Raw genomic sequence first — 13125 nt, forward strand, 5'->3', positions numbered from 1 at the left:
CAGGACAAAGCTGTTCTTTGTTCTTCCTTTTAATGATAACTAAAGGTGTCTTTGTGTTGGGTGGTCACCTTGAACATTGTTTTGACTCAGAGTCTTAAGTCTCGTGGGAACTCGCTCAGGAACCCAGGCGGGCGAAGTCGCCTTGACCATTGGCTGATGGGATTGTGCTTTGGGGTAGGGAAGGAGCAGTTTGGAGGGAGGTGGTGTTTATTCTCTCCAGGGGTTTTGGAAGGCATTGGGGGAAAGAGAAGTGAGACATGGGCTGGATTCCTCTCAGCTCCAAACTGCATTCCTTAAGGAATGGGATGAAACTGACTATGTTCCATCTCCTTGCAAACTGTTTGTGTCTAGAGTATCTCTTCTTTCATTGCGTTATGCCAGGTGATCTAGAATATTGACTGCGTTAGTATTATAAAAAGAGTTTCTTTCTGCAGCTGTGTTTCGAGGATGGGAGGCTGACTCATTGAAAGGACCCCTAATGACCAGGATTGCTAAGTCCTGAAATGAATGTTTGAAATTTCCTGACATGAGGACAGAATCAACATCCGAGGCTTGCCCAGGAATATATTTTAGGACTTCCTCTGTGCCACAACTTTGGGTCTCTCTGTGTTCTCAGATCTCTTTCTGCGGGATATGTTTTAGCCGCACTTTCAGTCAGGCACAACTTCTGGCTGCCAGCTGAGGTTTGGCCTTTGCAGTGTGGGCTGCGAATCCAAAACATTTATAAAGAAAACCTTGGAAGGAATTTTCATCATTTATTTAATAAATGAAAGTGTGAGGTAGAAATCAAAAGTCAGCTGGGGAGTGTAGTTAGAAATGTAAACCGTGTGAGATGTGTCTTTAAAGTTTAACATCCTTGGTTGGAATCCCCTCCTCCCTACCCCGCAGAGCTCACTTTAAAGTCCAGTCTGTTGGATTTAATGAGTTTGAAGCTGTGAATATGAATCTTACATGGAAAGTACATAAACCAAAGAGTCAGGTTGCTCTGCCTTGATATTTCTCAATCCTGAATAAGATATTTGTTGAATAAGTCCTAGTTTCCCTGAATTAGCAGAAAATTGTTTTGTTTGATAATGTTGGGTGTCTGAGCCCATGGTAGGTAGACATTTCTGTGTATTTTATCATAATAAAACTAAATAGAGGACATATAATTATTTACGAACTGGTACAATACTTTGGCCACCTCATGCAAAGAGTTGACTCATTGGAAAAGACTCTGATGCTGGGAGGGATTGGGGGCAGGAGGAGAAGGGGACGACAGAGAATGAGATGGCTGGATGGCATCACCAATCGATGGACATGGGTTTGGGTGAACTCCGGGAGTTGGTGATGGACAGGGAGGCCTGGCATGCTGAAATTCATGGAGTCGCAAAGAGTCAGACACGACTGAGCGACTGAACTGAACAAAAATAAAAGTTGAGTGTTTAATGGCAAAATATAATAAAAAATGAGAAAGAAGGGTTTGCGTCACTGAGTAGTTTTTTTTTCTTTTTCCATTCTAATTTTAACCAGTTATATCCTTTAAATCCATTTGATTTTGAGTTGGGAGTGAGGTTAGATAGTAGTTGGATGTGTGTGCTTCTTGTCGATTTAAAGTGTGCTGATCTCTGGAGAAGGAAATGGCAACCCACTCCAGTATTCTTGCCTGAAAAATCGCCTGGACAGAGGAGCCTGGCGAGCTACCGTCCACGTGGTCACAGAGGTGGACACAACTTAGTGACTACACAACAACGGCATGGCAGAAGAGGCATCATTAATTGGCTGGTGAAAGGGTCTCAGTGATACTGGCAGTGTAACAGCTTGCACAGTGCTAGACTGTGTTAAAATAATTGCTTTTTGAAACTTGCATGTGTTTGAGCCTAAGAAATACATTTGGTTCCTAAGCAAAAAATAAATAATAAATAAAGTGCGCTGATCTCTAAGACTAATGGTGTGGCATTTAGGATTTCCATGGATTTGGGTTGGAGGAGGTCTCATCAGTCATTGTCTTTTCCCACTTCTTAAATATTTTGATATGGCTTTTGATACATAGATGAATAAAAGCATGGAAATGTTACTTTAAGGTTCGAGAGAGAAAGGAAGGTGAATGGAAAAGAAACATTGTTTTGCTAGCCGTATTTGGTCATTTTGGTCCTGTCTAGCGACTGTGAGGAATTGTAATGCTGATCAGATATCATCATGAAACATAATAAGACATCTAGATACTCTTAAAGCCCCAGCATTTCCAAGGCCCTGACAGCTTAATTATTTCAAGCAGTGTTTGATATGGCTGACTACCAGTTGTCCAAAGAATTTGGACGTCCTTTTGGAGTCTTTGTCCAGGGTGCACTCTGGCAGAAGATGTGAAAGTCTGCTCGGACAGAATGTTGAGACGCAAGGGTTCACATTTCCTATTTCCCTTTACAAAGGGAAGAGCATAAAGGGGTGCTTCTCCACCAGTGGCTTTGAAATACGATACTGTTTGCAAAACTGAACAACTTGCTCAGTTTTCTAGGATGGAGTTCAGATTCTCCCAGGGTGGGATCTGATCTGTAGATGGCCATCTCTTTTCTCCTCCTTCAGACATTCTCCTGAAATGACTGGCCTTGTGAGTTAAGGATAGGGCATGAAACTGTGGAGGAGGTGACCCTTGTGGTCTCCATGTCTGGAGAGAATCTTGATTCAGAGGCTGCTGCTGGCCTCCTTTTAAAGCTGAGAACAGACTTTAGTGGTGTCAGCCTCTTGTCTGCTGAAGGGTATAACCCCATCAAGGATCAGGGTATCAAAGGATATGGGATCTTTCTTTTAAGTATTTCCTGAAGCTGAAGCCCCTGAAGGTCACTGAAGCCCCTGCCCCTCTGCTACTTTTAGCACTGCTAAAATACAATGGCTCGTGGAGAATCTGGGGGACAGCTGGGAAGCTGTCAGTTGCGTGAGCTTGTTCCATCTTTTTAGGCATGCTTCGGGGAGTTAGGAATCCTTAAAGGAAAGACACCTTTAGAACACAGTGCTGTATTTTCTGGGCTTCCCTGGTGACTCATTGGTAAAGGTGAGCTGCGTTTACCATTCCCAGGTGGCACAGCTGCCAATGCAGGAGACGCGGGTTCGATCCCTGGAGAAGGGCGATCCCCTGAAGAAGGAAATGGCAACCCGCTCCAGTATTCTTGCCTGGGAAATTCCATGGACAGAGAAGCCTGATGCGCTACAGTCCATGGGGTCACAAAGAGTCGGACACGACGGAGTGACCAAACAACAATGTTCTCTCTATATGCAACATTTATCTCTGTGTGTATACTTCTAAACTACCCTTACATATTTAAATGTGAACTATTTTAATGCACTATTCTTTTAAAACAATTTATTTACTTATTTCTGGCTGTGCTGGCCTTCATTGCTGTGTGGGCTTACTTTAGCTGTAGTGAGCAGGGTCTCCTCTGGTTCCGGTGGGTGGGCTTCGCGTTGCGGAGCTTCTCTTGTTGCGGAGGTTTCACTTGTTGCGGAGCACGGGCCCTAGGGTACTCGGGCTGCGGTAGTTGCAGCTCAGTAGTGTAGCTCCCAAATTCTACAGCCCAGGCTCAATAGTCGTGGCACAGAGGTTTAGTGGTTCTGCAGCATGGGGGATCCTCCTGGATGAGGGCTCAAACCCACATCTTCTGCTCTGGCACTCGAATTCTTTACCGCTGAGCCACCGCTGAGCCACCGCTGAGCCCAATGTGGTACATTTCTTAAAACATTCAGAGAGTTGCCTCCTGCAGCATTTTATCTGTGGATTCTTACCTGTAAGTACTCAGCCACCTAGTGAAAGCTAAGACTGGTGAAATTACAGTGCAGAGAATGGGATGTCTCCTCCAAGTCCATATTCCATTCACTTATTAAAGAAGTACACACTCTACGGTGCAGGTTCAGCTAATTTCCTGTTGGGTTTGTGTGTTATTCTTGTATCCTGGGTAAATAATCCCTAAATGAAATTGATGTATTTCTTTTTACTCACTTGATCTGGCAAATCATTGACCGATGTATGATTTTATAAGCAATTTAATGAGTTACTGAATGCAGCAATTTTATAAGAGCCTTCAAATTTATGCATTTGGCTTTGTTTCAGCTTTTATTTGCACAAAAGGTGGGTTATCTCTTTGAAATTGTAAGATAAAACTGAGAGCAAAGAGAATTCATGTGCCCAATTTTAGGGTTAAAGGCAATAGTTTATGGTTCAGTAATATGTTGGGATGTTGTGCTGCAACTAACATAATTATAAACATTTTAGAAACATGAAAAATGCTTATGATCTAATTCACAATGCAAATAGCAGAATACAGAGCTGTAATTATTGTGACTATGCATATGAATGCATATAAATGTGTGTATGAATAAGGATTAGACTGTAATATGTGACTATGAAAATAGCTGTGTCTGGATAGTGGGATTTTTAAAAATTTATATTAAACACTCTTAGTCACTGTTGTTTAGTATTATTTAATTTTAAAGGAATGGTGAGAAAGAGCTTTCATTTGACTGGTTAATTATTTCTTGTAAGCCTCCAAAAGTAGAAAAGTGAGATGGAAAAAATACCTTCAAATATCAAATGTTTTTTGTTTTTTCTTTTGGTTTTATAAAATGCTTCTTCATAGGAGGCAGCACCCACAAATATCCAGTTGTAAGAGATGACTGAGAAATTGTTTTTCCCCAGAACTCTCTCTCGAATATGTAGAAACACACCCCCCACTCTTGCTGGCCTCTTCTCAGTTAGTAGATGGGGAATGACAGTAACTTGTTTCTTTTGTCTCTTTCCTCTGCATCCTCAGCCGCCTTTGTTCTTTCTGTTGGAGGTTGATTGAGCAGTGCATGGTAGTTCAGGGCTTTTAAATTGTCATCTGGAGTGAGTAGAATTTATTCTGGTGGACCGACCAGAGTACAAGCTGCTTGTACAAGTTTTGAAGGGGTCAAGAGAGAATCAGAGTTATTCATTATAAACTCAGTGATGACCGGAGTAGAGGTGATACATATTTAGTTGTAGTGCTTCAATGTTTCCCCTCCCCAGATAACTTCTAATCCATCAGCGCTCATCCTGGCTTATCCTTATTTGGTCCCTGAGCATTTATGGCAACTCCCAGTCCTGCCACATCTACTCTTTCTTCACCTGTAGCCGTATCTCCGCAGAGGAGCCAGAGTGAGCTTTATAAAATGTGAGCCAGGTCATCCAGTTCTTTTCAAAATCCTCGAGGGCACTTACTTTAGTTCACATTCTCTCCTTGTGGTCCCTGCCTACCACCTGAGCATCCCTCTTCCCATCCGCCTTCTTGGTCCACAAGCTTTGATTATACTGCCTTTGTCTAGTCAAAGCTCTCCAGCTCGTCCCTGCCCCAGGCCCTTTGCAGGTGCTGCCCCTCTTGGCACCTCTGCCCACAGATCATAGTGTGGTGACTCCTTCTTGTCCACCCAGATGGCAGCACCTTGGAGAGGCTTCCTGGACTGGCACAGCTCCAGGACTCTACCCACCAATCGATATCATACACGTCTTTCATAGCACTTACCGCAAAATAAACTTATGTTGTTCATAGATTTTAAAAAATCTAGCCCCCACCCCCATTAAAATGTAAACTCTAGGAAGGAGGCACTTTTTGCTCTCTGCCTCCAGCTCCTCAGCTAGTGCCTGGCACATACAGGAAGCTCAAGAGAATCTGTTGAATGAAAAAACACGTACATATTCTCTGTCCTTATATGATTGTGTGACCTATAAATAGAAGTTCTTTCCAGCTCCAAGATGCTGTTATTCTTCATGTGCTGAAGGCATTATAATTGTTATTAAATCCTAGTAGATCAGGCTTTTGGTTGCTCCTTCTCTCCCCAACCCCCATTGGTGGCAGAGCTGTTGTATGTATCTGTCCCTTTTATTCTTACTGGGACTGGATGCAGTAAAACGACAAAGTGAAGCTAACTGACATGTGAGGAGATTGAATCTGAAACTTGGGCCTTCTGGGGATTTTGGTCCACATACTGTGGGCTTGAAGGCCTGGCCATTATCACCAACAGGTTTTCATTAAATTACGCACAGGAGGGGCTGTCTTGGTGGTGAACAAGGCTAATCAAGAGGGTAAGTAACTGCCTTCTGAGAGCTGGGAGGTTAAGGTAGAAATGCTGCTGCTGCTAAGTCACTTCAGCTGTGTCGACTCTGTGTGACCCCATAGACAGCAGCCCACCAGGCTCCGCCGTCCTTGGGATTCTCGAGGCAAGAACACTGAAGTGGGTTGCCATTTCCTTCTCCAATGCATGAAAGTGAAAAGTGAGAGTGAAGTCGCTCAGTCGTGTCCGACTCCTAGTGACCCCATGAACTGCAGCCTACCAGGTTCCTCTGTCCATGGGATTTTCCAGGCAAGAGTACTGGAGTGGGGTGCCATTGCCTTCTCCAAGGTAGAAACGCTAGTTAACGAAAAACTTGACAGCAAATACATAAAACTAAATACTTCCTATCATTTGTCAAGTAAATGAAACAGAAAGGAAATAAAGAGGTTTATCTATTAAAAGATCAATTTAACAAGCACTTATTAATCCAGTTCAGCCCAGCTCTTAAAAAAGGTAATAAACAAGTGACTGCAAGACATATTAAAACTCATGCCATCCTAAGTGGGTCTCCATAGAGTACACATCTGCTTTCAGTTAGAGATTCTGTATGGATATGAGGATCTGTGCATCAGGCTGTAAGAAAGTTTCAGTCAAACAGTTAATATTTGTAGTGATTCTTTTTCTTAAGTAATCTGTTGAATGTCAACGTTCTATTGTTATTGTAAAGACTAATCATTTAATGTGAGTGCGACTAGGGGTGAATAAAAGCAGTTATGGCAATCTGGCTGTTTACCTTTGTTTACTGTGTATACTTAGTTAATGATAATACTTGAGAAGTTATGTTTTCTGGATTAATAAATTTCCAGACAACTGAAGCCCAACTTAGTTTCAGCCAGAGTTGCTGGAAATAATTTTAAGTTTGATTACATTTTGTTTACTGAGGCAAAGAAGCAGAATTGTCCTCATCTTTTGTGGTGATTTTCTGAAAATATACCTAAAAAATGATAAACTTACGTGTTAAGGGGAGGAGTGTTGAATCTTTATTTTTGAAGAGCTAAATATGCATAACATTCATAAATATGGTTCCTTGGAAAGGGATTTGCTCCTTCTGGTCCTTGTAGGCTGAGAGTCCCTTCCCCACACTGGTCCTTCTTTTTTTTTTTTTTTTAAATTGAAGTATAGTTGATTTTTAACATGATGTTATTAATGGTTTCAGGTATACAACACAGTGATTCAGTTACATACACATATATGTAGATGTGTGTATATAAGTATGCCTTATCTATATATCTATATATTCTTTTCTATATACATATTGGGTATAGTTCCCTGTACTATAGAGTAGGCCCTTGTTGGTCATCTATTTTATATATGCAAGCGTGCAAAGTCGCTTCAGTCATGTCTAACTCTGTGGCACTGCTGACTGTAGCCTAGCAGGCTCCTCTGCTCATGGGATTCTGCAGGCAAGGAGTGGGTGGCCATGCTCTTCTCCAGGAGACCTTCCTGACCCAGGGATTGAACCAGTGCCTCTTAGGACCCCTGCACTGGCAGGCAGGTTCTTCACCAGTAGCACGCCTTAGTCTGTATATGTTAATTCAAAACTCCTAATTTATCCCTGCCTCCTACTTCCCCTTTGGGAGCCATACGCTTCTTTTCTATATCTGTGGGTCTATTTAAGATTCCACATAGAAGTGATATCATATGATATTTGTCTTTCTCTGACTTACTTCACTTAATGTGATAACATCTAGGTCCATCCATGTGGCTGCAGATGGCCTTATTTCATTTTTTTCATGGCTGAGTAATAGTCTCTTGTGTGTGTGTGTATATATATACACACACACATATATACGATATCTTCTTTATCCATTCATCTGTTGATGGACATTTAGGTTGCTTCCTTGTCTTGAGTATTGTAAATAGTGCTGCAGTGAACTTTAGGATGCATGTATCTTTTGCAATTAATTGATTTTCTAGATATGTCAAGCTGGTCCCTCTTATCCCTGACTTCCCAGGCATCTGCTTTCCCATAGCTCATGCTTCCCTCCCCATTCAGCCACAGGGGACTAGGAAGTGGGTCAGGCAGATTCTAAACTTTCTACTCCCTTATTAGGAGGTGAGTACTTAGAACCTTTGGGGTCAGTTTGGGGAAGCTGTGTCCCCTCAGTTCAGTACAGTCACTCAGTCCTGTGCAACTCTTTGCAACCCCATGGACTGCAGCATGCCAGTCTTGTCCATCACCAACTCCCGGAGCTTGCTCAAACTCATATCTGTAAAGTCAGTGATGCCATCCAACCATCTCATCCTCTGTCATCCCCTTCTCCTCCTGCCTTCAGTCCTTCCCAGCATCAGGGTCTTTTCAAATGAGTCAGTTCTTTGCATCAGGTGGCCAAAGTATTGGAGTTTCAGCTTCAACATCAGTCCTTCCAATGAACATTCAGGGTTACTTTCCTTTAGAATTGACTGATTTGATCTTGAAGTCCAAGGAACTCTCAAGAATCTTCTCCAACACCACGGTTCAAGAGCATCATTTCTTTGGTGCTCAGCTTTCTTTATGGTCCAACTCTCACATCCATACATGACTACTGGAAAAACCATTTCTTTGACTATATATGGACCTTTGTTGATAAAGTAATGTCTCTGCTTTTTAATATGCTGTCTAGGTTGGTCATAGCTTTTCTTCCAAGGAGCAAGCATTTTTAAATTTCTTGACTGCAGTCACCATTTGCAGTTATTTTGTAGCCCAAGAAAATAAAGCCAAGAAAATAAAGTCTGTCACTGTTTCCATTGTTTCCCCATCTATTTGCCATGAAGTGATGGGACCAGATGCCATGATCTTCCTTTTTTGAATGTTGAGTTTTAAGCCAGCTTTTTCACTCTCCTCTTTCACTTTAATCAAGAGACTCTGTAGTTCCTCTTTGTTCTCTGCCGTAAGGGTGGTGTCATCTGCATATCTGAAGTTATTGATATTTCTCCCGGCAATCTTCATTCCAGCTTGTGCTTCATCCAGCCCAGTGTTTCTTATGATGTACTCTGCATATAAGTTAAATAAGCAGAGTGATAATATACAGCCTTGACGTACTTATTTCCCAATCGGAACGAGTCTGTTGTTCCATTTAACTGTTCCTTCTTGACCTGCATACAGGTTTCTCAGGAGACAGGTAAGGTCGTCTGGTATTCCCATCTCTTTAAAAATTTTCCAGTTTGTTGGGATCCACACAGTCAAAGGCTTTAGTGTAGTCAGTGGAGCAGAAGTAGATGTTTTTCTGGAACTGTCTTGCTTTTTCTATGATCCAGTGGTCTCTGGCTCCTCTGCCTTTTTCTAAATCCAGCTTGAACGTCTGGAAAGTCTTTGTTCACATACTGTTGAAGCCTGGCTTGGAGAATTTTGAGCATTACTTTGCTAGCATGAGAGTAATTGTGCGGTAGTTTGAACATTGTTTGGCATCGCCTTTCTTTGGGATTGGAATGAAAACTGACCTTTTCCAGTCCTGTGGCCACTGCTGAGTTTTCCAAATTTCCTGGCATATTGAGTGCAGCACATTCACAACATCATCTTTTGAAATAGTTCATCTGGAATTCCATTACCTCCTCTAGCTTTGTTCGTAGTGATGCTTCCTAAGGCCCACTTGACTTCACATTCCAGGCTGTCTGGCTCTAGGTGAGTGATCACACCATCGTGGTTATCTGGGTCATGAAGATCTTTTTTGTACAGTTCTTCTGTGTATTCTTGCCACCACTTGTTAGTATCTTCTGCTTCTGTTAGGTCCATACCATTTCTGTCCTTTATTTGCACATCTTTGCTTGAAATATTCCCTCTCTAATTTTCTTGAAGAGATCTCTAGTCTTTCCCAATCCATTGTTTGGAGAAGGGAATGGCAAACCACTTCAGTAATCTTGCCTTGAGAACCCCATGAACAGTATGAAGAGGCGGTGCCCCCCCTGTGCTTTAGCAATTCAAGAGGGGTCTGTGGACCAGGTGCTTCACATGTATCATTGGGAACACAGAATCTTAAACCCCACCCCAGAACTATGGCAGCATCTGCGTTCTCACAGGGTATCCAGGTGACCTGCACATCTTTTTAGTTCCTGTATAGTCCTCATCTTTGGCTGCAAGAATGAGAGGGCACGTTGTCCTGCAGTCCTGCCAGGCCGGACCGGTGAGAGGGGGATCCTGCGGGAAGGCCTGGGTGGTGGGGCTGGTAGAGGCAGGGCTGATGGCATGCTATTGCTCCCATGGGTCACTTCACGGGGCTCTTCTTCAGCCTCCTGCTCATGTAGCTGTGCTCTCAGGCCCTGGCGGGTTCCCAGCTCGCTGCTTTCCCCGTGCCTCTTCTGCTGTCTGTCAGACTGCCTGCAGCATCACCTTCCCGCTGGTGGGTGAGACTGCGGCAGGAGAGAGGCAGGGGACGCCGTCTCCTTATAGGGGTGCCTGTACTTCCCCTTGGGTGGTGTAGCTTGGGGAGAAACTCAGGTGACCGAGGAGACCAGATAATTGAATGATTATGAGTGAAGTCAAATCAGACAGAAAGATGGGGAGCAGTGGGTGGCCTTAGTGAAATGGACTGTTTTCCTTCTGTCCTTGAGCTAGGAGAAATTTTTTTAGTTCCTTGCTGCTTCATGGGTGTGGTAGCCAAGGATATTTAATTATTAGAGGAGTGGAGCTGAAACCATGAATCATTCCCCTCCGCATAATTTTCTGTATACCCAGTCAGTCACTGGTATCAAGACAACCAGGAGTCAGGTTTGGCGAGGTGGGGTTGAGAAGGAGGAGGCAGGAGCTGGGGCTCCAGGCGAACAGAGGTGACCTCAGGGAAGGGGGTTTTGCTCAGCTTGTAGTCGGTCTTGTTTTAGTTTCCATCCAGGTATCTGGGGTAATCATACTGTTGAAAATATTCACAGTCAAAACACAAACACTTTAGTGCCAGGCATGTTTCTTTGCATTATTACATTTGTGTGTATTGTCTCATTTAATATTTGCAGTCATCCCGTGAGGTACATTCATAACTGCTGCCATTCCCTTTCTGTAATTGGGAAGAATGAGGCACACGTGCCAAAGCAACTTGCCCGAGGTCTCATGGCTGGTTGGGCTGTGTGGCTAATTGTGGCTACTCCTAATTTCTACATGACCAGGAAGACACAGAGTGGGGCCATTTGGGCATGGAAGTACAGAGTGAACCTTTGAGGAGTGTTAGATGTTAAAACGGAGAAGGCGATGGCACCCTACTCCAGTACTCTTGCCTGGAAAATCCCATGAACGGAGGAGCCTGGTGGGCTGCAGTCCATGGGGTCGCACAGAGTCGGACAAGACTGAGCGACTTCACTTTCACTCTTCACTTTCATGCATTGGAGAAGGAAATGGCAACCCACTCCAGTGTTCTTGCCTGGAGAATCCCAAGGACGGGGGAGCCTGGTGGGCTGCCGTCTATGGGGTCGCACAGAGTCCGACACCGACTGAAGCGACTTAGCAGCAGCAGCAGCAGCAGTTGTTAAAAAGGGCCATGAGAGAAGCTGTATTTGTGAACAGAGTGAAACGAGAGTTAAGACAAAGCTTTTGTTAGGGGGAGCTCGGAGTAGACCCCATCTTCTGTTGGAGCTGATGCACAGCATACTCCCTTGGCTCCTTATTAAGTGGTGGTCTCTAAGCACTAGACATACCTTTCTAGACCTTGTCTGGTACCCGGCAAACCATGTTCCTCCTTTGCCTGCTCTTCTCTGTTAAGCTTTGCTAATTGGGGATGCTGGGGGACTCTGGGAGGCTGGAGGAGGGAGAGGGGACATGATTCATCCTGCTTGCTTCTGGTTCTTTTCAGCTTCCCTCCAGAAAGGGTCTTTCTCGCTCTAGCAGCAGTTGGTTCCATCCTCCAGCTTCATTCTACGTCCTGGAACCAGCCTCCTGGCATCCCTCAGAGATGCCCACACCAGCCAGTCCTCAGATGTTGACCTCTCAGCCCACCGTGGACCCTCACTGAAAGGCCCTCCTTGGAGCCCCTGAGGTGTCAGCCCCTGTCCCTCAGACGTCTGGGTCCCAGCTCTATGGGTCTCCTCCTCTGAATTGTCAGATTCTGATAACCCCATCCCTCCTCTTTGATTTTCATGGCTCTTGTGGACGAAGCTGCTTCCTGCAGTTACTGTGTCCCTGATGCCTGCGGAACCAGTTCTTTATACTAGATAATATCTGTTACAAGATTTAGTGTACTTGATTTTCGTAACTGGCTGCTTGCTGATAAAATTTCCCAAGACCTGGTGTCCTGGCTGTGGAGGGGGCAGAGAAGCCTACACCCAGTATCCATGGTTTTCAAATTTAAGGATATAGAGAAATTGCTAGAGAAGCTTATTAAAAATGCAGATTCTAGTCTTTCATTTGCAATAATTCTGATTCAATAGATTGGATATAGGCTTAAAAATCTGCTTTTTGAACAGATACACACTACTATATAGAAGATAGATAGGCAACAAGGACCTACTGTATTGCACAGGGATATTCAATATCTTTTAATAATCTATGATGAGGTCGCAGAGTCGGACATGACTGAGCATGTGCAGACACACAGATGGAAAAGAATCTGAAAAACAATCCATCTGTATAACTGTACGCTTTGCTGTACACATGAAATGCTGTAAATCAACTATACTTGTAGTAAATAAATCCGTTCATCATGAAAAAAGAATCTGCATTTTAAACACCTTTGATATTTCTGAGATGAGTTCAGGTATTAATTACTGTGTCTCACAGGCTTTCAGAGAAATCTGCTGAAACTCAGGACTTCTCATGGGGGCTCTTTCTTGGATTTGAAGTGAGACTTAGAAACAGACTTTACTTGTATTTTAACAATAGGCTGGGGGCTATGGATGTGCTAAGTTTAAACCAAGGGGCTGCCCCCAGGTTGTACCCTGATCCCTGGAGGCTGAACACCAAATCATTGTTCAGCCCAACAAGTTCTGATTCAATCAGCTGGAGAGAGGAGCTTTCCCCCTAGTCATTATCCACTTGGCTAGGCCTTGGGCTCCAGGTCAGCACCCAGTGAGGGGCATGCCTTTTTGTTATTTATACAAAGGCAGTGTGTCCATGGCTGAGATGGTTAA

General features: G+C 43.7%; 1 protein-coding gene across 2 annotated transcripts in view; it reads left to right on the top strand.

Moving 5' to 3' along the window:
* STK39 (serine/threonine kinase 39) overlaps positions 1-13125 on the top strand; it is a 316468-nt gene that overhangs the window by 42327 nt on the left and 261016 nt on the right. The window lies entirely within an intron of this gene.

This window comes from Capricornis sumatraensis, chromosome 3 (genome assembly GCF_032405125.1).
Source record: "Capricornis sumatraensis isolate serow.1 chromosome 3, serow.2, whole genome shotgun sequence".
Taxonomy (NCBI): Eukaryota; Metazoa; Chordata; class Mammalia; order Artiodactyla; family Bovidae; genus Capricornis; species Capricornis sumatraensis.